This window comes from Myxocyprinus asiaticus, chromosome 46 (genome assembly GCF_019703515.2).
Source record: "Myxocyprinus asiaticus isolate MX2 ecotype Aquarium Trade chromosome 46, UBuf_Myxa_2, whole genome shotgun sequence".
In the NCBI taxonomy this organism is placed as follows: Eukaryota; Metazoa; Chordata; class Actinopteri; order Cypriniformes; family Catostomidae; genus Myxocyprinus; species Myxocyprinus asiaticus.
The window spans coordinates 757,501-780,000 of NC_059389.1; the positions used below are offsets into that span (position 1 = coordinate 757,501).

The following is a 22,500-nucleotide window of genomic DNA, read 5'->3' on the forward strand; positions in this document are numbered from 1 at the left end:
GCTTAATTGATCTATGATGCAGACTCCTTAGGTCATTCCAAACAGGACATCAGCAATTGTACCTTCAATCCATTTTGGTTTCTCTTTGCCAAGACATCTTTCTTAAAACATAAAATCTAACCTACAAAAATAGGACATCCAAACCAACTGCTTACAGAGTTTTTCAACTTTTGCCTTGAAGAAAAGGCTGGTAATGGGTTGGTGGATTTGGAGTTTTTTTGGAGGACAACGCCATTGTTGCAGTCAAGGCCACAGAGGTGCAAACACAGCAGGAGCCAGTGCAAACCACAGCCCTTTGTGTTGGAGAGACAAAGAGGAAGAGGGGATTTGTACCGCCTCGAATTAGCGGTTTGCCGAAAGATAAACAAACCCTCCATCTTACTAACAAGCCTTTCAGGCAATCTCAAAGAGTCGTCTACTAAACAATTCCAGTGAAGTTCTACCATGTCAGACTGCAGATGGTAAAATAATTGCTTGAGTCTCAATGAATGATGAAATGTTTTTAAAGTAGATTCTTATTTGCAAAAGTGTTTGGAGCAGAGACAAACCACTGAAAGCCACATTTGTTTTCCCTTACACTCTTTATTCAAACTGGAGCTAAATTCACACCTTCAACCACATTTTCTTTCATAAATAGACCTTAAAACAACCACTTTTACATAGTCTGGGTTTCAGTAAGCTCTTGAGACCAAAGTATACTTTTGTATAATCTTGAGACCAATGTATACTTTTATACTTTGGCCAAAGTATAATTTCATCAAAAGAACATCAAAATGCAGTTATAGTGTACATGCATCTAACATGTCCGTACGGCCTTACGGTCAAGTGCAGGAGATGGAACGGTACGCAGAAAAACAAAGTATACCCTTTACAATGTTGGAGCATGAAGTTCTTTATTCAGAGGTTATGACCTGAAGATTATGTGACATGTGGCAACATTTTTGCCAAATTATATTATGCGGTTCATAACGCGTATTGCGGCAGTTCTGAGGTGAAATGTCCACTGTGTGGCGCTAAAAGCGAGTTAAATGTTCTCTCAAACAGATGAGGGTTTTAAAGGTTAATGCTCTATTGAGTTTTAAATCAACAAAACCGACCTCGTTACCCTAAACCTTAAACCTAAACCTAACCAAGAGTGTCAGAAAAAGCACAATTAATATGCGAGAAGAAAAACACAATTAACATCATTTTGTGGTGCTTCTACGACACTTTGGGCTCACGTGTGGACTCGTGTGCTCTTCAGGACTCATACCCCGCTCCTTTACTTCACAAGTGCAACGTTCTATCAGTCGAGCTGCCACACAATTTAATCACACTCGAACGAGCGTGTTTAGATGTCATGAGATAGCATTGTGTGAGGAACACAGTGAAAAATTTTTTATGCTGCTGTTTTACTCGTGATTTGTGTGAAAATGAATAAAAGTCATTGTTTTAACGCCTCTAGTGTTCATTTCACCAGGAAACTGATGCGAAACGTACAACGAGCCACATAAAAATCATTGTATAAACTGAGGTTTAATAACATGATTCTATAAGACGAGGTTGGATCTGATGCTAGAGCCTGATATTTTTCAGTGTCAACTTTACCATTTGAACCAAATCCTGTGCCAGCAACCGCTGTACCCAGCAAGCTCAAATGATGCCAATGATGTCACTGGTACAAAAATACCAACAGTTTCCAGAAGAAACCCTTGAGAAATGCCCCTTTAGATGACTACTCTATCTTCTAGACTCATTTTCAGGACAGCAATGAAAATGGAAAACTCCATCAACGTGATATACTGCTGGCACTGGCCACACTGGGAACTGCTGTTGTAGTGTTGTGGCTCTTGTTACAAAGTTCAGGGTTGAACAAGGATTCTTGTGGATATAAAACAACACAAGTCACACATCCCTGACCTAGGCTCCTTTCTAAGCACAAGTGGCGTCGTAAATCCCTTGCCCCCTCATGGTCAGACTGATTCAACAGCACCTCACACCTGGCTCGAACCTCTCAGGCTGTAAAACAGAAAGCCTGCTTTGACCCAGCATGTCCGGACACACTCGGGACCTCATATTAAAGACCCTCCAACATTAACGCTCAATGCTAGTCACATTCCTCTGTCACACAGTTTAAATTGTTCTCAAGGGGACTTCTAAGACTCGGGCCCCAAAGGACGGATCTATATTTGACAGAGTCCTAAACTGAGGCACTTAATGTGGGCCAATTATCACATGGACGATTGTGTTCATTTAGTAGACCGTTATACCAACATCCTCAATGTTGAACATGTTGGCGGATGCACGTGCCAATTACGTGATGCTCATCTTTTTTTTGTCCGGATCTATAAAGCTATTTAAAATCTAATTCACACAACTATTACTTGAATACACCTCTACTATGATGAACATGTTTTCAACTCCTGAGTTTAAAGTCATTTTGATGTTTTTTTATTAAAGTCAAAATGAATAACTGCTGAGTCCAAAAACAGTACCAAAAATAAATAAATAAATAAAATAAAAGTCTCATTAAAAGCTGAAATTCTTAGGAAATGTTGGCATAACTAGTTTGGAATCATCTTTTATTATTATTATTATTATTATTATTAAAAAGCAATCATTTTCTTTTAAAATATTTGAAAAACTTTTGTCAATCAAATCGAAGTCAGGTGGTGTAACCAACACGCGAGTAGCCGTTCTGTTGTCATGTGACCCCTTTTGACCTTCATGACTGTGTGTGAAGTTTTATTATTATCAGATACACCATTTTTAGCCCACATGTTTATGAAAAGGCACATATTGTTCGGGTCAATTGGAGTAACCCTAAGAAAACTTACTGATATACTGTATGTCTCTCAAAAATTCCTGATATTGATAAAAACAATTAACTTGAAAAAATAATGAATTACTACATTTTGTATATGAGATGCAAGAAAAGTATTTTAATACCTTTACTTCATGGTTACACCACTTGACATTTTTAAAGCCATTGAATCATTCATAAAATTATTATATATTTTTTTTTTTTCTCAATAAAATGCTCTAAATGGTTTTGAAAAATGTATAAAACTAAGATGGACACAAACATTACACTTCTGTGAATGTGACATACACTATATTGCCAAAAGTATTCGCTCACACATCCAAATAATTGAATTCAGGTGTTCCAATCACTTCCATGGCCACAGGTGTATAAAATGAAGCACCTAGGCATGCAGACTGCTTCTACAAACATTTGTGAAAGAATGGGCCGCTCTCAGGATCTCAGTGAATTCCAGCGTGGTACTGTGATAGGATGCCACCTGTGCAACAAGTCCAGTCGTGAAATTTCCTCGCTACTAAATATTCCACAGTCAACTGTCAGTGGTATTATAACAAAGTGGAAGCGATTGGGAATGACAGCAACTCAGCCACGAAGTGGTAGGCCACGTAAAATGACGGAGCGGGGTCAGCGGATGCTGAGGCGCATAGTGCGCAGAGGTCGCCAACTTTCTGCAGAGTCAATCGCTACAGACCTCCAAAGTTCATGTGGCCTTCAGATTAGCTCAGGAACAGTGCGTAGAGAGCTTCATGGAATGGGTTTCCATGGCCGAGCAGTTGCATCCAAGCCATACATCACCAAGTGCAATGCAAAGCGTCGGATGCAGTGGTGTAAAGCACGCCGCCACTGGACTCTAGAGCAGTGGAGACGTGTTCTCTGGAGTGACGAATCACACTTCTCCATCTGGCAATCTGATGGACGAGTCTGGGTTTGGTGGTTGCCAGGAGAACGGTACTTGTCTGACTGCATTGTGCCAACTGTGAAGTTTGGTGGAGGGGGGATTATGGTGTGGGGTTGTTTTTCAGGAGCTGGGCTTGGCCCCTTAGTTCCAGTGAAAGGAACTCTGAATGCTTCAGCATACCAAGAGATTTTGGACAATTCCATGCTCCCAACTTTGTGGGAACAGTTTGGGGATGGCCCCTTCCTGTTCCAACATGACTGCGCACCAGTGCGCAAAGCAAGGTCCATAAAGACATGGATGAGCGAGTTTGGTGTGGAAGAACTTGACTGGCCTGCACAGAGTCCTGACCTCAACCCGATAGAGCACCTTTGGGATGAATTAGAGCGAAGACTGCGAGCCAGGCCTTCTCGTCCAACATCAGTGTCTGACCTCACAAATGCGCTTCTGGAAGAATGGTCAAAAATTCCCATAAACACACTCCTAAACCTTGTGGAAAGCCTTCCCAGAAGAGTTGAAGCTGTTATAGCTGCAAAGGGTGGGCCGACATCATATTAAACCCTATGGATTAAGAATGGGATGTCACTTAATTTCATATGCGTCTAAAGGCAGATGAGCGAGTACTTTTGGCAATATAGTGTATGTTTTAAACTAGATATCGTACAACCTTATCTGTGATTAACCCACTTAATATTTCACAATCAGAGTTCTGCTGAAAGCAGGGATATTGCAATATTAACATGGCATGTATTATCATGATCTTTTAGACATTTACCATGGTAATTCAACAATAGTTTTTGAAGTACATTAGGGAACCATGTAAATACCATGATGTATGAATATGGTAATCATTCAGTACCATGGTATTACCACCTGGTACCATATTACTAGAGCAGACCCACTCCAATCTTTGCATTAATCCAAACTTGTGACATGTATTTCCTAGAGATATCCCAGCATGCTCTGTGGAGTTCAGCGCCAAGGGTCAGACCGGTGAAATGGCCCTGAGTTTGGCTACTATTTATGACATTTAACAGCTATTGTTTCAGATAGAGCTCCGTTGTGTCCACTCCTTATCATAAAAGGAGGCTATTTCAGGACTTTAATGACCTGCCAATGGCCGTTATCAGAACACAAGCCTAACAAAGGAACAGCCATAAAGAACAATAAAGCGCTGTTATCCACCAGTTAAAGCAAATCCTACACCTCAAAAGAATAGCAAGAGGTCAAACGCAGAAGCGCTCACTAGCCTGATATTGACTTAGAGAGATTATCACTGACAAACGCAGGTCAGACCTACATACATAACCCTTTTCAATTCGTTCATGTTGAATTTAGCCAAAATACTGTATTGTACAAACTTAGTTTGAAACATTTTCAAGCCACATCAACCAAATTTGGCACAGACCTTCAGACTGTTCTGACTTAAATGTCTTTTCTGACCAATTGGACTTAGTTTTTCCATAGCAGACAATCAAAATCCAGTGATAAAAACTAGATTTTTATTATTATTATGAAATCTACGTATCCATGTTGGTTTCATCATTTAAAAAAAAATTAATAAAAAAAAAAAATTAATAAAAAAAAATAAATAAAAAAAAAAAAAAAATATATATATATAAGCATTTTCAAAAAAAAAATAATAATAATAAAAATAAAAATGTCAAGTGGTGCAACCATCACGTAAAAGGTCTTAAAATACTTTTACTGCATCTCAAATACAAAACTTTATAATTCTTTATTTTAAGGTAATTATTTATTTATTTATTTATTTTTTAAATATTGTGATTTTTTTTTAGATGAATATCAGTAAGTTTTCTTATGCTTATTCCAAATAACCTGAACAATATGTGCCTTTTTATAAAAATGTAGGATAAAATGCTGTATAAAGGGGTTACATGAAAAACGAAAAGGCTACTCGCATGTTAGTTACACCACCTGAATTCGATTAGATGCACAGAAGTTTTCAAATATTGCTATTTTAAAAGAAAATGATTGCTTTTTAAAATAAATAATAATAATAAAAAACGATTCCAAACTACTTATGCCAACATTTCTGAAGAATTTCAGCTTTTAATGAGGCTTATTTTATTTATATATTTTTGTAACTGTTTAGTAATTTTTTACTTTAAGCCCCAGAAAAAACATCAAAATGACTTTGAACTCAAGGTGAAAACATGCTCATCAAAGTAGAGGTGTATTCAAGTAATTGTTTGTGTGAACTGGATTTTTTAAGAACTTAGAGGGGACCTATTATGCAAACTTCACTTTTACATGGTGTTTGAACATAAATGTGAGTCAGCAGTGTGTACACAACCACCCTACAATGTTAAAAGTCCACCCACTCCTCTATCTTATATTTCTATTAATCAAAAACAGTGTCTCAGAATGACTGGTTTTGGTATCCGCTCTAAAGTGACGTCACTTTAGAGCAGGCCACGCCCACAACTGGTGATGGACTCCACCCTATTATTATAGATCCTTCCCTGAGTGATCGACACACAGTCCGCCATTTTTGTCCGCGCTGGAGCAGCTACATTGAGAAGTATAATGTCTCAGATTCGTAAGAGTCATACGTGTTCTGTTGTAGGCTGTAAAAGTGAACATAAGAGTCTTCATGTACTCCCAGCATCAGAGCCAATGTTTTGTTTTTGAAGCAAATGTGCCCCAAAACATAAATTCGTGTATGTTTGTGCAGATCATTTTACACCGGACTGCTTTGTGAATGATCAATATAAAGCAGGATTTTCTAAATATTTGACTCTCAAGCACGGATCAGTACCAACTGTTCGTGTTCCAGCTTAAGTAAGTATCACACTTTATATTTTGTGAATGTTTGCAAATCGCATGATGCAAGACAACCCCCTAAAATGTCACGTCTCGTTATAGCGCATAGCTAACGTCATTACCGTATATTTTTGTGTTGCTCATCCATCATTGCTAAATGTCTGAAAAACACTCCGGTATTTACGGTGTCAATCATATTGGCTCTGATTTGTTGTTGCTATAGTATCCGAAGCAGGAGCTGTAAAGGCACAGCCCTCTTCCAGAAAGGGGGCGGGGAGCAGCAGCTCATTTGCATTTAAAGAGACACACATGAAAACAGCGTGTTTTTGATTCCACCCAAAAAGAGGCATTTACAACATGGTATAATAAATGATCCGTGGGGTATTTTGAGCTGAAACTTCACAGACACATTCTGGGGACACCTGAGACTTATATTACATCTTGTAAAAAGGGGCATAATAGGTCTGCTTTAATAGATCTGGACCAAAAAAATGAGCATTACGCCACTGACACATGCATCCGCTAACGTGTTCAACATTGAGGATGTATGTATAACAGTTATCAAATTAAAGTGACATGAGTGTATACAATATAAACATTAATTAAAAAAAGTTCAGACATATTTTAAGATAATTATTATGATTTTTTTAAAATAAACATTCAGATTTGTTTTAGTTAAAATTTTCCTTTAGACATATTAATAATATTTGAAAACAAAATTGTTCCACTGTCTGTTGTTTTTAAGATATAATGATAAAAGTTATTCCAAACTACTGGTGCCAACATTTATTTTGTCAAGAATTTTAGCTTTTAATGAGACTTTAAATGCCTCTGGATGGTTACACCATTTAGACATTTTGACTTTAAGCTCTAGAAACTGAAAAATAAAATAAAAATATCAAAATGACTTTGACCTAAAAATCTGAAAACATGTTCATCATAGTAGAGGTATTTTCAAGTAACTGTTTTGTGTGATCTACCTTAATGTTTTACACTGTCTAGATCCTAAAGTTTTCCAAGTTTTCAGATAAGACTTTTCAACAATATGGTGCCACTAATATTTTAACAATAATATATATATGTTATATCTGGTAAAAAAACTAAAAAGATGCACAACAGAGCTTTACATTATTAATGAAAACATTTAAAGTGCATCTATTATGATCTTTAAACATGCCCAATTTTGTTTTAAAGGTCTCATACAATAGATTTACATGCATCCAAGGTCAAAAAAACACTTTAATTTGCTCATAATTTAAATTGCAGATTTACCTTTTTTCCCCAGTGTCCAAAACGACTCGTTCAATGATTTGTTCTAAAGGATTCATTCTAAACTCCTCCTTTCAGAGAGCCTACTCTGCTCTGATTGGTCAGATGTCCCAGTCTGTTGTGATTGGTTTACCGCTTACAGCGCATGTCAGAAAGGAAACGCCTACTACCATATCCGAGTTTCAGCTCCGTCTGAAAAAATGTCTGTTTTACCTTACCAATTTGAGCCCGAGTCCGACAGTGATCCACCGGAGGATCAACCCGAACCACCATCGCGACGGGAACAGGACGTTTCTCTGTGGTAAGTTTATATGTAGTTTGACAATAACGTGAGTTAGCTGGTTAGCAGAGGCTAACAGCCTGCACTGGCTGTACACGTATACAGACCAGAGGCGGGTTTTTTGTTACCAAATTACATAGGTTAGTACAGGAAGTAAGTCTGGAATTACTAACGACTCGTTTCAGGTGTTCAGAATCGGTTCTTTCTTTTGGGTGTCAATCACTCCATATTTCATGCACTTTGATTTTTAAAACTTTGCAGACTTTTTACATTCACAAACAGCTATATAACACACTACATAAAGATAATATTTGAAAAACCATAATAGGTGCTCTTTAATGAAAACAATCTGATTACCTGAGGCAAAAGGCTGCCATGGCTGAATCACAACATGCTGATATTCGGTACACTAGCTTATGTGATATTGCTTACAGATAATAATACTAATAATATAACCATTTATTATAATATTATTGTTACTATGAGTATTATTGCGACTGCGTTTAATATTACACTTTTATACAGTAGTAATATTTTTCTGTCGTAATATCTTCAATTTCACGCAATCAGTTGAATAGAGCTCTCATTTCAGCGGGACTTTTATTTTGAAAGATCTTTGAAGTTCTTCCTGTTTGTGAAGGGTTCATTATATCAAGCTTCCTGTGACTGCAATGGAGAAAGAGTTCATTATAGAGTTCACAGCCGTTTACACACTCAACACACTGATCTGTGGCTCTGCAGATGGATACTAATGGACACACTGCATGAAAATCAAGCATTAGTATTGTGTGTTGCGTCTGTGTTCGTGTGTGTGCCTGTGTGTGTGTGTGTGTGTGTGTGTGTGTGTGTGTGTGTGTGTGTGTGTGTGTGTGAAGATGATGACAAGGCAGAGAGGCGCCTCTTATTCATACTGTGGGGTGGAGCGCATGTGACTGTATATTATTTCATTAAATGACATCCTTCTGCTGTTTGGTCATATAGAGGCTGCATATTTTAATATGGTACCGAAATTAACAACAAGATTATATCGTACCATTTTAAATTTTTTGGTAACACGATATTTCGTTAGTAGCGCTATACCACGCAACCCTACCCCAGACAAGCCAACATCAAAGTTTAGCTTGACAAACTTTCCTTTTCTATTTGACAGTTGCTCATATTCATCAGCAAACATAAAGCTAATGAAACAGACTGGATTCTCAGTGTAACAACTTCCCCTCAAACAGCATCATTTGTGTTTTAATTAGGGTGAATGTGCTCTAACTGAACTCTAGACTATAGACATCATATCTAACTGTGTCATTGACCCTCTCTGTCAGTCATTAAGAGAAAAGCTCAGCATGAACAAAGAGGGTTTGACAGAGCAGCACTCTGGGGTGTTAAAGGCAGGAAGCTGCTTTATAGAGGGCGACTATAACATCACAATGACCACGTGGCCGTCTACACACACACACACACACACACACACATGGAGGGCAACAAGGTCGAGTGGGGTTTTGTGTTGACAGTTTAGTGACAATGTAACGGTTTACTTACAGAACAAAGAAAAAGTAACTTCCGAGACAATTCAACAATTGCTTCATCTTTTAAAGCCATGATGTTTATTACAAATTACAGATCTGATTTTCTCTTAATTGTAAAGTCACTTTCATGAATAAACACACATTATTTGAAACATTTTTTAAAGATGTACAAACCCTATAAAGTAAATAATCTCTTATTTATTTATTTTATTATGAGGTGAAATGATCTGGACATGTACATATAAGAAATTAAAGCCTAATTATAGGACTAATTATATTTTTTACATTGTTGCAAATATTCATAAAAATTAGAGCTGTCAGAATTAATGCATGCGATTATGATAGACCCTCTCTCCTATGATAGAGCTGCAGAGGTTGTTATCTCAGTAAATATGACAGCACTTCCCTGTCAGTGATAAAATGATGGATAAAGGAGCTCTTAGCGCTATTTAATGGACAAAACAAGCACAGATGGGACTTGCGATAGAAATCAAGTATTATTCAGACTATGTAAGGCACGTTTTAATTACCACAGAAGTACGTCAAATCTTAACTATCACCAAAACGCAGAATGACGCTGGCGTTGACTCTCTGACGTGAATCATGAACGCAGCTTCACGACTGCTGAAACAAAGCGGATAGTCACAGTCTGACAGATTAATATTGTGTAGGATGAGAATATGAACATGCATATGCACCATATGTAGAGACTAGTTCTTTCAATTAATCAAACTCCCACTTACACTTTGGGAAACGTTTAATGTTACTTAAATTGGTGATATTTTAGAGCATTTCTATCTTTATACTGCGGAAGACTTTGTTTGAAAAATGCTAATAAAGCATTATATTGTTATATATTGTTTTGTTTTCTTTCCTAAGATGGAAATAAATGCATTTTGATAAGAAAAGAAGTATATATAGTGTCAAAATTCAGCACTTTCAAAATCTGCGATTAATCACGATTGTCCACAAAAAAATTATGCAATTAATCACGATCAAAAATTTTAATCGACTGACGGCACTAATCAAAATAAATTTTATATGTAGAGAAAAACATATACATATACATATACATAAGAAATTAAAGCCTAATTATATGACCATAAATATTATTTACATTTGTTACAATTATTCATCACAATTCATAGTTTTGTACGTTACAGAAGTACTCAAACCAGCCCATCTGGCACCAACAATCATCCATGCGATTATCTAATCAGCCAATTGTGTGGCAGCAGTGCAATGCATAAAATAATGCAGATACGGGTCAGGAGCTTCAGTTAATGTTCACATCAGCCATCAGAATTGGGAAAAAATGTGATCTCAGTGATTTGGATTGTGGCATGATTGTTGGTGCCAGACGGGCTGGTTTGAGTATTTCTGTAACTGCTGATTTCCTGGGATTTTCACACACAACAGTCTCTAGAATTTACTCAGAATGGTGCCAAAAACATCAACAAACGGACAAAGTCTACGGTAACTCAGATAACCGCACTGTACAACTGTGATGAGAAGAATATCATCTCAGAATGCTATTCTGTGATGCGGGTTGGCGCTCTTTTGGCAGCACGACGGGGACCTACACAATATTAGGCAGGTGGTTTTAATGTTGTGGCTGATCGGTGTGTGTGTGTGTGTGTGTGTGCGTGTTTATGTGTAATATATGTATATATATCCCCCCCCCAAATTCTAATTATTGTTATGTGAATAAATAATGATATAATACTTAAATTGTGAACACAACATAAACAAAATCATTTATTTTACATTATTACAGTAAAATTACTGTTTTACAGTAAAGAGAATCTAATGAGAATCAGCATTGAGAGTAATGAGAATTACAACAAAATTCTAAAGTAAATAGTTTAAACGCATTACAATAATAGAAGTCAGGATAAAATGTGCTAAATTTTTCATATTAAAAAAATTCGCTATGCAAAAACAGGCTTAATTCTCTTTATTCACAATATAATTTCTTGACATTTCTTTTATTTTTTTCTTGTTTTCATGGTAAATGTTATCTGGACATGTTTTCATAAGATTCACCCATACAGGAGTGTAACGTACACTTTAAACTGACTGAAACACCCACACATGAGTAATATCTACCACAAACTCAAGAGTCAAGCATCAAAAAACACAATCCTCTCCAAACCTCTTCCAGGATAAGTTGCTCTGTCACAGCGTTTATAAGCAGTTAATGAAGCACATGCTCGAGCAGTATTTAACCACATGCTTGATGCTGCAGTTAATTGGGCCCAATTAAAGTCATTAGAGGAAACAGTAAAGTCAAAATAAAGAGCAGAACGAGGGCCCTGAATTACAGCCTTCGCCTGGAACCTCCCAAATTCTCTCTCAGATCTCTGATGAGGGTTCTTATGAACTCATATACAGATGTTGTCTGCAGGTATGAGGTTAAATTACCCATAATCCCCCCTAAAAACACTGTCTGCCTTATTAATGGACCACATAATAAATTTGATCAAAGCGGCATCCACCCGTACAGACACATCGAATGACCATGGCATTGGTTACGAGGTACAGAGGTGGGCCAGCCGATGATGACCTTTGACCTGTGGTTTCACAGTGGGTCTTTAGAAATGGGTTTCATTGTGTTTTACCAGCCTTCTTATGCCCTGTGAATACTGTTGGAGTCTCTGTCTACTTAAATGACCCTAAAGGTCAGCCATCCCTAACCTTGAGATCCAATTTTAAGTGCAAATAAATGCAGAAAGAACATGAACGGGAACATTATATTTAATAATCTATGATATTTCTCAAACAATTGAAAATAAGTGACTTTGAAGCAAAACAAATAGTGTGTACATCAACTAGGCTAAATGCATGTTGCATTGTGGCGCACAGCCTGATCTCATAAAAATTACATGACTGTGGCGACATTTTTGCAAATTGATATTAAGCGGTTCTTTACACGTATCGCAGCAGTTCTGAGGTGAAATGTCCACTGTGTGGCGCTAAAAGCGAGTTAAATATTCTCTTAAACAGATGAGGTTTTTAAGGTTAATGCTCTATTGAGTTTTAAATCAACAAAACCGACCTCCCTACCCTAAACCTTAAACCTAAACCTAACCGATAGTGTCAGAAAAAGCAAACGTGAGAAGAAAAACACAATTGAAGTCATTTTGTGGTGCTTCTATGACACTTTTGGCTCACGTGTGGACTCGTGTGCTCTTCAGGACTCATACCCCGCTCCTTTACATCACAAGTGCAATGTTCTATCAGTCGAGCTACCGCACAATCTGACCACACTTGAACAAGCTCGTAAATGTAGTTAAATGCTAAAATGAGTCATGCGCTATAGTAAAAGTGTTTAGATGTCATGAGATAGCATTGTGTGAGGAACACAGCGAAAAGTAAGTTTTTATGAACTGAAAATCTTCCGATTTACTCATGATTTGTGTGAAAGCGAATAAAAGTAATTGTTGTTGTAATTAGAGAAAATAGTTTTTTAGTTAAGGACCCTGACAAAAATTGACCAATAGTAATATTGTAGTACCCATGACTGCTGTCACCATGGTTTTCCAAGCAGAAATCATTGTTTTGATACAATTAAACATGATTTTACAACAGTAATACTGTAGTTTCCATATAGTAACCATGATTTTACTATATATTGTAATTTGTAACCATGACAGTAACCATGTTGATTTTGTGGTTACTATGATTTTACTACAAATACCATAGATAAACTATGTTTACTGTAAAACAATGATTTTCATTAAGGGCAAACCTGTTGAAGTGTTTGTTACCAAATAGAGTATTCTTTGGATTTGGCAGTAATATATATGTATATTTCTGAACATAGAAAATACTGAACTGTACCGAAGCTGTGATACAAACCGAACCGTTAGAAATTTGAACCATTACACCCCTAATATATATATATATATATATATATATATATACACATATACACACACATACATATACACACACATATACAGCTCTGGAAAAAATTAAGAGACCACTGCAAAATTATCAGTTTCTCTGGATTTGCTATTTATATGTACAGTTGAAGTCAGAAGTTTACATACATTAAAACTCATTTTTTAACCACTCCACAGATTTCATATTAGCAAACTATAGTTTTGACAAGTCGTTTAGGACATCTACTTTGTGCATGACATGAGTAATTTTTCCAACAATTGTTTACAGACAGATTGTTTCACTTTTAATTGACTATATCACAATTCCAGTGGGTCAGAAGTTTACACACACTAAGTTAACTGTGCCTTTAAGCAGCTTGGAAAATTCCAGAAAATCATGTCAAGCCTTTAGACAATTAGCCAATTAGCTTCTGATAGGAGGTGTACTGAATTGGAGGTGTACCTGTGGATGTATTTTAAGGCCTACCTTCAAATTCAGTGCCTCTTTGCTTGACATCATGATCAAATCAAAAGAAATCAGCCAAGACCTCAGAAAAACAATTGTGGACCTCCACAAGTCTGGTTCATCATTGGGAGCAATGTCAAAATGCCTGAAGGTACCACATTCATCTGTAAACACCATGAGACCACACAGCCATCATACCGCTCAGGAAGGAAATGCATTCTGTCTCCTAAAAATGAATGTAGTTTGGTGTGAAAAGTGCAAATCAATCCCAAAACAACAGCAAAGGACCTTGTGAAGATGCTGGAGGAAACAGGTAGACGAGTATCTATATCCACAGTAAAATGAGCCCTATATCGACATAACCTGAAAGGCTGCTCAGCAAGGAAGAAGCCACTGCTCCAAAACCAAAATAAAAAATCCAGACTACAGTTTGCAAGTGCACATGGGGACAAAGATCTTACTTTTTGGAGATATATATATATATATATATATATATACCTGTGTGTGTGTGTGTGTGTGTTCATCTGGTTTTCTGCTGTTCTAGTGTTTTCTTTCAGTCTTCAACAGGAAGACAGTTTGAGCATTCCAAACAAACTCCTGCTCTTTGATCTCCACCGGCTGTCTCTCTGGAATACTAGCTCACTACATGATGAATACTGCACTGTATAGTGCATACTGTTCCTTAAAAAACACTCACTGAGACAGTAATGAAGCCTGAAGTCAAATAAGACACCTTATTCCCAAGTAATCCTTAAAGTTAAGCTCAACAGCATTTGTGGCATTATGTTGATTACCACTAGGGCTGGGCGATCGGGCCAAAATTTATTTTTATACTGATACTGATATTTATCACGACACACATCCACATTTGCACATTTTAAGTTGCCAGAAAAAAATACAAATAAATCCTAAACAGTCAAAACTGCATTGGGGGTCCAGAGACAGCCGGAGCAGTGGTGTCTGAGGGATGTTCTACCAAAATATTAAAATACTATATACAGTTTATCAATCAAGTGCAATTGGATATGAATGTTATAAGACCATCTGTTCGTTTTGAAGCATAATGAGCATATTTGAAGCATATAATTTTTACATTAAAATTACTTGTATATTCCTCATGTCTACTCACAACGAGTGCAGAGCGGGACAGGGCATAAATGAAGCGTGTTCGGTGCTAGAGAAAAATATTCGAGAATACAGCACGGAAAGATCAGATCTTTTGTTTTGTTGCGAGGCTCACTAGAGACGATGAGAGAACGCAACCATCGTCATGATGTCTTGCAGTCCGGGTGGAATCAATCCAGGGTGCTGACCCGGACCAGGACCACAGTGACCGCCGTAGTGTAATCATTAGCAACTTCATACAGTCTGAGAAAGCCAAAATGCTTGTGTTGTTAGCGACACGCACCTGATTGTCTAGATGTAGAACACAGGCTAAACATCCAAAATTACTCAAAAGCTTATCATCGATATTGTGGATTTTGTTATCGTGATAAATAGAGATATCGTTTTATCGCCCAGCACTAATTACCACAAAAATGAATTTCAACTTGTCCCTCCATTTCTTTTATAAAAGCACAAATGTGTGTTCCAGTGAGACACTTACAATGGAAGTCAATGGGGTCAATAATCTGTAAACATTAAAATACTCACTGTTTCAAAAGTATAGACACAAGACATAAACAATATGTGTGTTTTTGTGATAAAACCATCTGTGTAACGCATCTGTGTAAAGTTACAGACAATTTTACATCTTCATTGCCATGATAAATAACAATTTAAACAACTTTACAGCTCAAATAATACATGAGTTGTAACAGAATTAATGTAAGTGCTTTTATAAAATTATAAGCTTCACATTTCTGACTTTAAACCTCCAGAAATTGCCCTCATTGACTTCCATCGTAAGTGTCACACTGGAACACACATTTGTGCTTTTTTTTAAAGAAAAAGAGGGATGGGTCGAAATTAATTTTTTGTGGTAATCAACATTATGCCACAAATGCTGTCAATTGAGCGTAACTTGTATTGAATATTTCTGAATATTTATTTAAGAATCTCCCAGCTAATTACACATTTACTTAGTCAATGACAACAACTAGAAATATCAGATATGTGTGCTGGTTTTTGTTTTTATTGCTGTTTGAATAAAGTCAAAATGAAACGTCGTTCTCAACCCAATTTTACTTAATAATGTGCACTGATGAATCGTGCACGATAAGACCAAGAACATGTATTAAGAATGTTAGTGCTGAGTGACTCCAGTCAGGTCTCCTAAGCAACCAAATTGGCCCGGTTGCTAGGGAGGGTAGAGTCACATGGGGTAACCTCCTCGTGGTCACTATAATGTGGTTCTCACTCTCGGTGGGGTGCGTGGCAAGTTGTGCGTGGATGCCGTGGAGAATAGCGTGAAGCCCCCACACGTGCTACGTCTCTGTGGTAACGCGCTCAACAAGTCACATGATAAGATGCGCGGATTGACTGTCTCAGACGCGGAGGCAACTCGTCCTCCGCCACCCGGATTGAGGAGAGTCACTACACCACCACGAGGACTTAGAGTGCATTGGGAATTGGGCATTCCAAACTGGGGAGATAATCCGAAAAAAATAAATACAAAAAATAATATTATTAGAGTCCATTTTAATTTCATGTTGAATTTAAGTTGGTCTTGAACTGAAACTGGATCAATCAAAATAACATAATTCCAACATGACTTTCCAACTGTTTCGCGCCTCGCTATGAAAGACGCCGTTATTCATACTTCACAAGTTTAGCATCTCTCTGCGGCTCTATGCAAGCCTGTCAAGAGTGTTTTGGATTGAAGTGTTGAACATGAATGGTGAACTATGATTCGTTCAGTTCAACACAAGCGTTTCTCTGTGTGCGTGGCATTAAATCAACACACAGATGTACACAAACTAACATGAGGGCTTAACGCTTGATTCTTATGGCAGACTGCCACAAACACGCGCCGCTAACACACTACATCTGTTTACTTTTGAGAGCAGACGCGTTGTAACAACTCAGATACACATTAATATGCTTGTATGTGAGGGAAAGTAGCAGAATGCTGACATGTAAACGCTGCGGTTGAAAAACAGACAGTATCAAGATGGTCAAAGGTATGTGGACACCAAAACACTCGTGTGTTAGTAGAACATGTAATTACAGTAAGATTTGTCCCCACAGAAATGAGTAAATAGACAAACCTGATAGTTAGAAGTGGCTGTCCACAAACTTTTGGCCATGTATTGTATTATAGATGCTCATAATGGAAGCTGAATCAGGATGGACTAAGAGAGAATAAACAAATAAGAGTTTTAGCCTGATGTCACAGAAGAACCTTTCTCAAAGAACTTTTTATCCTCTAGTTCTTAAGAAAACTATCTATATTGGTGCTTTAACCCTTATGTTGTATTCTGGTAATTTTACTTGATCCAACTGGAATAAAATTCATTGATTTTGTTCACATATGGTATCTGAAAATACAAACAACTTCGGACCATTTTCTTTACATTTTATTGGTTTTATTTCACTTTGTTACACCTGTTGTGTCCCCGGTCAAAAATGACCGGCCATTGGAAATGATCGGATTAGACTAAAAAATACAGAAATATGAAGTGTTCAGGAGCATCACAGTCCTTTAGATGAACACATATGTGGATGTGTGTTTGTACACACATACAGTACACTCACACACACATAGAGACTCTCTCACACACACTAGCACACACACACATATATAGACTCTCTCTCTCACACACACACACACACACACACACATATATATATATAGACATACACATATATAGACTCACACACACACACACACATCTCACACACACACTAGCACACACACTAGCACACATATATAGACTCACACACACACACACACATACACACACACACACACACACACACACACTCACACACATATATAGACACACATGTATAGACTCACACATATATAGACTCACACACACACACAGACTCTCACACACACACTAGCACACATATATAGACTCACACACACACACACACACACACACACACACACAACACACACTCACACACACACACTAGCACACACACACTAGCACACACACTCACAAACACAACACAAACATACAAACACACACACGCGCACATATATAGACTTACACATACGCACGCACGCACATACACGCACACATACACATGCACGTGCACACTCACTTACACGTGCACACTCACATACACACACACACAATGGTGTTGAGCATCCTTTTGTGTATTGTCTTTCCATGTACATTTGAATTTGAGGTATTTCAAGATCTACATATCATATGTTATATTTGGGCTCGTTTGAATCAGGATAGTCTGCTGTAAGTTACGATATGTCATTGTCTATGTTATATGTATGTTTAGGAAGTAATAAGAAAAAACATGATGTAAATAAACTGTTTATTATATTTAAGTGTCTGTGGGAATTTCATACACTAAAACTCACTGTAGTTTAACCTCTGAGTGAAACACATTTAATCACTGCATTTTACTAATTGAGATCTCATCTTTTTTATGGTTTTACCAACTCTGAATATAATTGTTGACATAACAAATTTGCAAATGATGAGAATAAAACAGTTCTAATTTGTCAGCAAATTAAAAAGCATTATTTAAGAATTGGTAGGATCAGCTATATGCATTGTAAAGTCCAGATTCTAAGCTTTAAAATGACACCTGTGTTGTTTAGATCAAGCAAGTGGTTATTCATTTATTATGTAATTATTATTATTTATTTAATTCTTTTTCTCCACAGGGAGTGCCCCCGATTAGCCCTGTATGAGCTCAGTTTAATGAATCCCTCTATCAATATTTGTTTTCATTTATTTTTTAAACTTAAAAAGTTGATAAAAAGATCTAATGTAATATCTTGGGATAATATATGCAATATGAGAGATTTATTAACAATCTTAGTGGGCCGGTCATTTTTGACCGCAAACACAAAAGGTGTTCAATCAACTTTATTCATGACTCAATTCAAACTGAATATAGAAAGAAGTTCAGTTACTTCCATTAACATTTAATATTACTGATAACCATATTAGTAGTTAGGGGTCAAATAAACTGACATTTGATGGTAAATGGCCAGAGACCAACATCTGATCCCTCTATAATATTTAAACTTGTCTTGGAGTCACACATGGGCTTCAACACTTTACACACACATCACAATGATGGTGACAATCAACACATCATTGAGTAAAAGGTGAGCTTTGAATTATTGCTACATGACTGATAAATAAGAGCAACAAACAGGGCTAAAATGGAAAGACAGTAACACTGCAATTTGCATAATTTATTCATGCCGTAGTGCATGCTGAGAGTCTGAATACGTGAGAGTGATCTGCGTAGTTCTCTTGACATTTAGTGTTTTATTTCAACTGAAAAGCTTTCCTAAATTCAGTAACTTATCAGAAGTTAAGCCGACAAAAACATGGATAATTTAGTTATCTCAACAAGATCAATCCAGGGCAATTATTCCAACTCTACATTTTAAGTTATGATAACTAAAAGGCAAAATCATCATTTACAGTGAATCAGTCCTACAATCTTACAGTGAAATATTCTCAAATCTATGCTTTAAATATCGGCTTACATTTTGATGCAAGGTTCCTTAATTGTCTTATAAACACACTCCAACATTGAACGGACCTTCTAAAGGATAGTCCAGGACAAATAAAATCAAACAAAACTAGACAAATACATTTTAATCAAGACAAACTGTGATGCTTGATTGGCAAAGCTTTGTCTGAGCGTTTAGTTTGTAAGGTTTTAGGTCCAACAGCAGGGGCGTTGGAACCATTATAACTGAGGGGGATATGTCCCACTAACCTTTAGAAATAACTAAATTCATCCCACCCACTTTTTGATATAATAATTGGGTCATTGACAAATAAGCTTGTCTGAGGTGATAATAATTAAGTGTCAAGTTCGTAGACCTGTATCTTTGAGTTCATGTTGTTTTTACAAATTGTTTGAAAAACATTTATAGCATTTTGAAAAAAAAAATAAAAATAAAAAAAAAATGTATAAATATGTATATGTATTTAATGACTTTAAAAATGTCATGTGGTGTAACCATCAATTAAAAGATATTAAAATAGTTTCCTTACACCTTGAATACATGAGAGTGAACGCAACTTCATCATTCATTTTAAAATAGTTTTCAAACATGTTTCAAAGTGAGAAATATATTTTTACAAATTTCATGCATTTTCTCATGGTTGCACCAAATGACCTGAACCAAATGTGCCTTTTCATTAAAATGTCAAAATATTGATATTTAATGATCAAAATCATTATTCGTTTTTTTGTCACATGACAACAACATTTCTACCTACATGTTGGTCACACCACATGACTTTGATTTGATGCACAAAAGTTTTTACAAATATTAATCATATTTGAAAATAAAATCGTTTCACTACATTGAAAAAAAAATAATAATAAAAGATTATTAACTCATGCCAACATTTTTCAAGAATTTCATCTTTTAATGAGACTTTGAATTTTTCTTCTGTCTCCGGACGGTTGCACCACATGACAGTTTTGACTTTAAGTAAAAATATCCAAATGACTTTGAACTCGGTAATTGAAAACATGTTCATCATAGAAGAGGTGCATTCAAGTAAATGTATAGTGTAAATTACATTTGTAATGTATTTTTGAATAATTAGAAAAAAATTAGTGTCACATCACTGACCCAATTATATTTAATATGTTTTATTTTGCTTAATTGTAGTGCAAAGGAACAAATTGCAGCCGTTCACCTAAAACGAAGCTTTTAAGACTCAGCTGGTTGCTTCGGCAGTGGGCGGGACTAACTTAAAAGCGCTGATCCCATTGGCTAGCGCTCACATGTCACAGTCCCTGTTTTGATTCGGCAAATCAGTTCAGTTGAACGCAGACAACATGATTAATATTAATGAGCCCAACAGGACTTTTGACAATATGCCATGTACCTAAAACAATAATCTAATAGTATACACCTAAACAATTATATTATTTTGGGACTTTTCCTTTTTATTTTTTCTTTGCTATTATATTGAATTTAGATTATTGGTAATGATGATATTTGTGGCATATCTATCTTAGAACAATAAATCAATAAATAATATTTTTTATGCTTTGATTCTTTGGTTCTAGCTGACTGGACCCATTTTTGAAATGTTTGACAGTCATTAAATGATATGATAACTCTTTTGAATATGAAAATTCATACATGGTTTCTACATTTTAGTTCTAATTATTGAAATTCAATCATAAAAAATGCTGATGTTTCTTAAAAGTTCAGTTAATATGCTGGATATCGTTCAAATATTCTTAAAAACATAAAACATATATTACAAAAAAAAAAAAGCTGTATTGTGAAGAGAGGCTGATCTGATATAGAATGTGCCCCCCCCCCCAGTTTTCAGATCATACCTACGCCCCTGCCAACAGAAAAGGTAGGTCAACATAGCTCTATGGTATTTTTGGCCACTTTGAAGGTCAGATACAAGAAACCAAAAAGTCAGATCAGTTAGAAAATACATAACACACTAAGACAGAACAATCTGAAGGTCTGTACCAAATTTGGTGGATGTAGCTTGAAAGCTCTAGGAGGAGTTACAGTGTGAAATTTTGGCAACACCTTTAACAAAGTCTGAACAATAAAAGCCACCATAATTAGGCTAAAGTAGTTTAAACACATTAAGGGCTTCAATACACTAAACACTGTGTTTATTTATGTTTTTAATTTAGTAAGTTCATTAAAAACATCACTCCACTGTACATTTACACTACAGAACTGTCTGCATGCAGTGACTCACACCACCACTAGAGAGCGCCACTGCCAAAGAAAAATCTCTATTTCTCCAAGTTTCTTATAATCACTATTTACATTTTACAGTGAAATACACATCTGAAATATACTTTTCCCCTTAACAATAAAACCCAATAAAAAGATTATTATCCGACAGCTGCAGGAAGCATCAATACTTTCACTGAAACACCACAGAAGTGTAAGAACGAAGAGGTCTTCAGGCGTCTTCTCAATTCAATGAGAAGTTCAATGAGGTGTGGACAGAATCTGTCTCTTAAAGCCTCTTGTAGGTGAACACATCTCCATATGGAGACCGAGTCCCCTGTGGAGCCCAAATGCTGCCAGTTGGCATCAAGGCAAACAGACGGCTGTCAGAGAAGATAAACGCTGTAGCGCAGTAAATCTGACTTCAACTTCCCTTCCGGCTCACAGTATGGTTGCCAAAGTGAAGCAGAGAGATTAAAGGAATATGTTTTTTGTTATGTTTTCTGTGGAACTCAAAAACAGATTTCGTTTTCAATCTTTTCACAGCAGTTTTCCATGTAACGATTGGTCTGTTCACCACACAAAGCTATCGTATGACTTCAGAAGACTTGGAATATAGCACATGAGCCATATGGAGTAATTTTATGACATTTTAATGGTGCTTTTGTATGAAAAAATGGTGCATTCCACCTTTAGCGTTCCGCGGAAAACATGATAGCATGCAGGTTTGGAACGGCACGAGGGTGATTAAATAATGTC

The 22,500-nt window shown here is 36.5% G+C and overlaps 1 protein-coding gene across 1 annotated transcript in view; it reads right to left on the reverse strand.

The window, feature by feature from the left end:
* Positions 1–22,500, reverse strand: part of prickle1a (prickle homolog 1a) — a 41,497-nt gene that overhangs the window by 18,477 nt on the left and 520 nt on the right. The window lies entirely within an intron of this gene.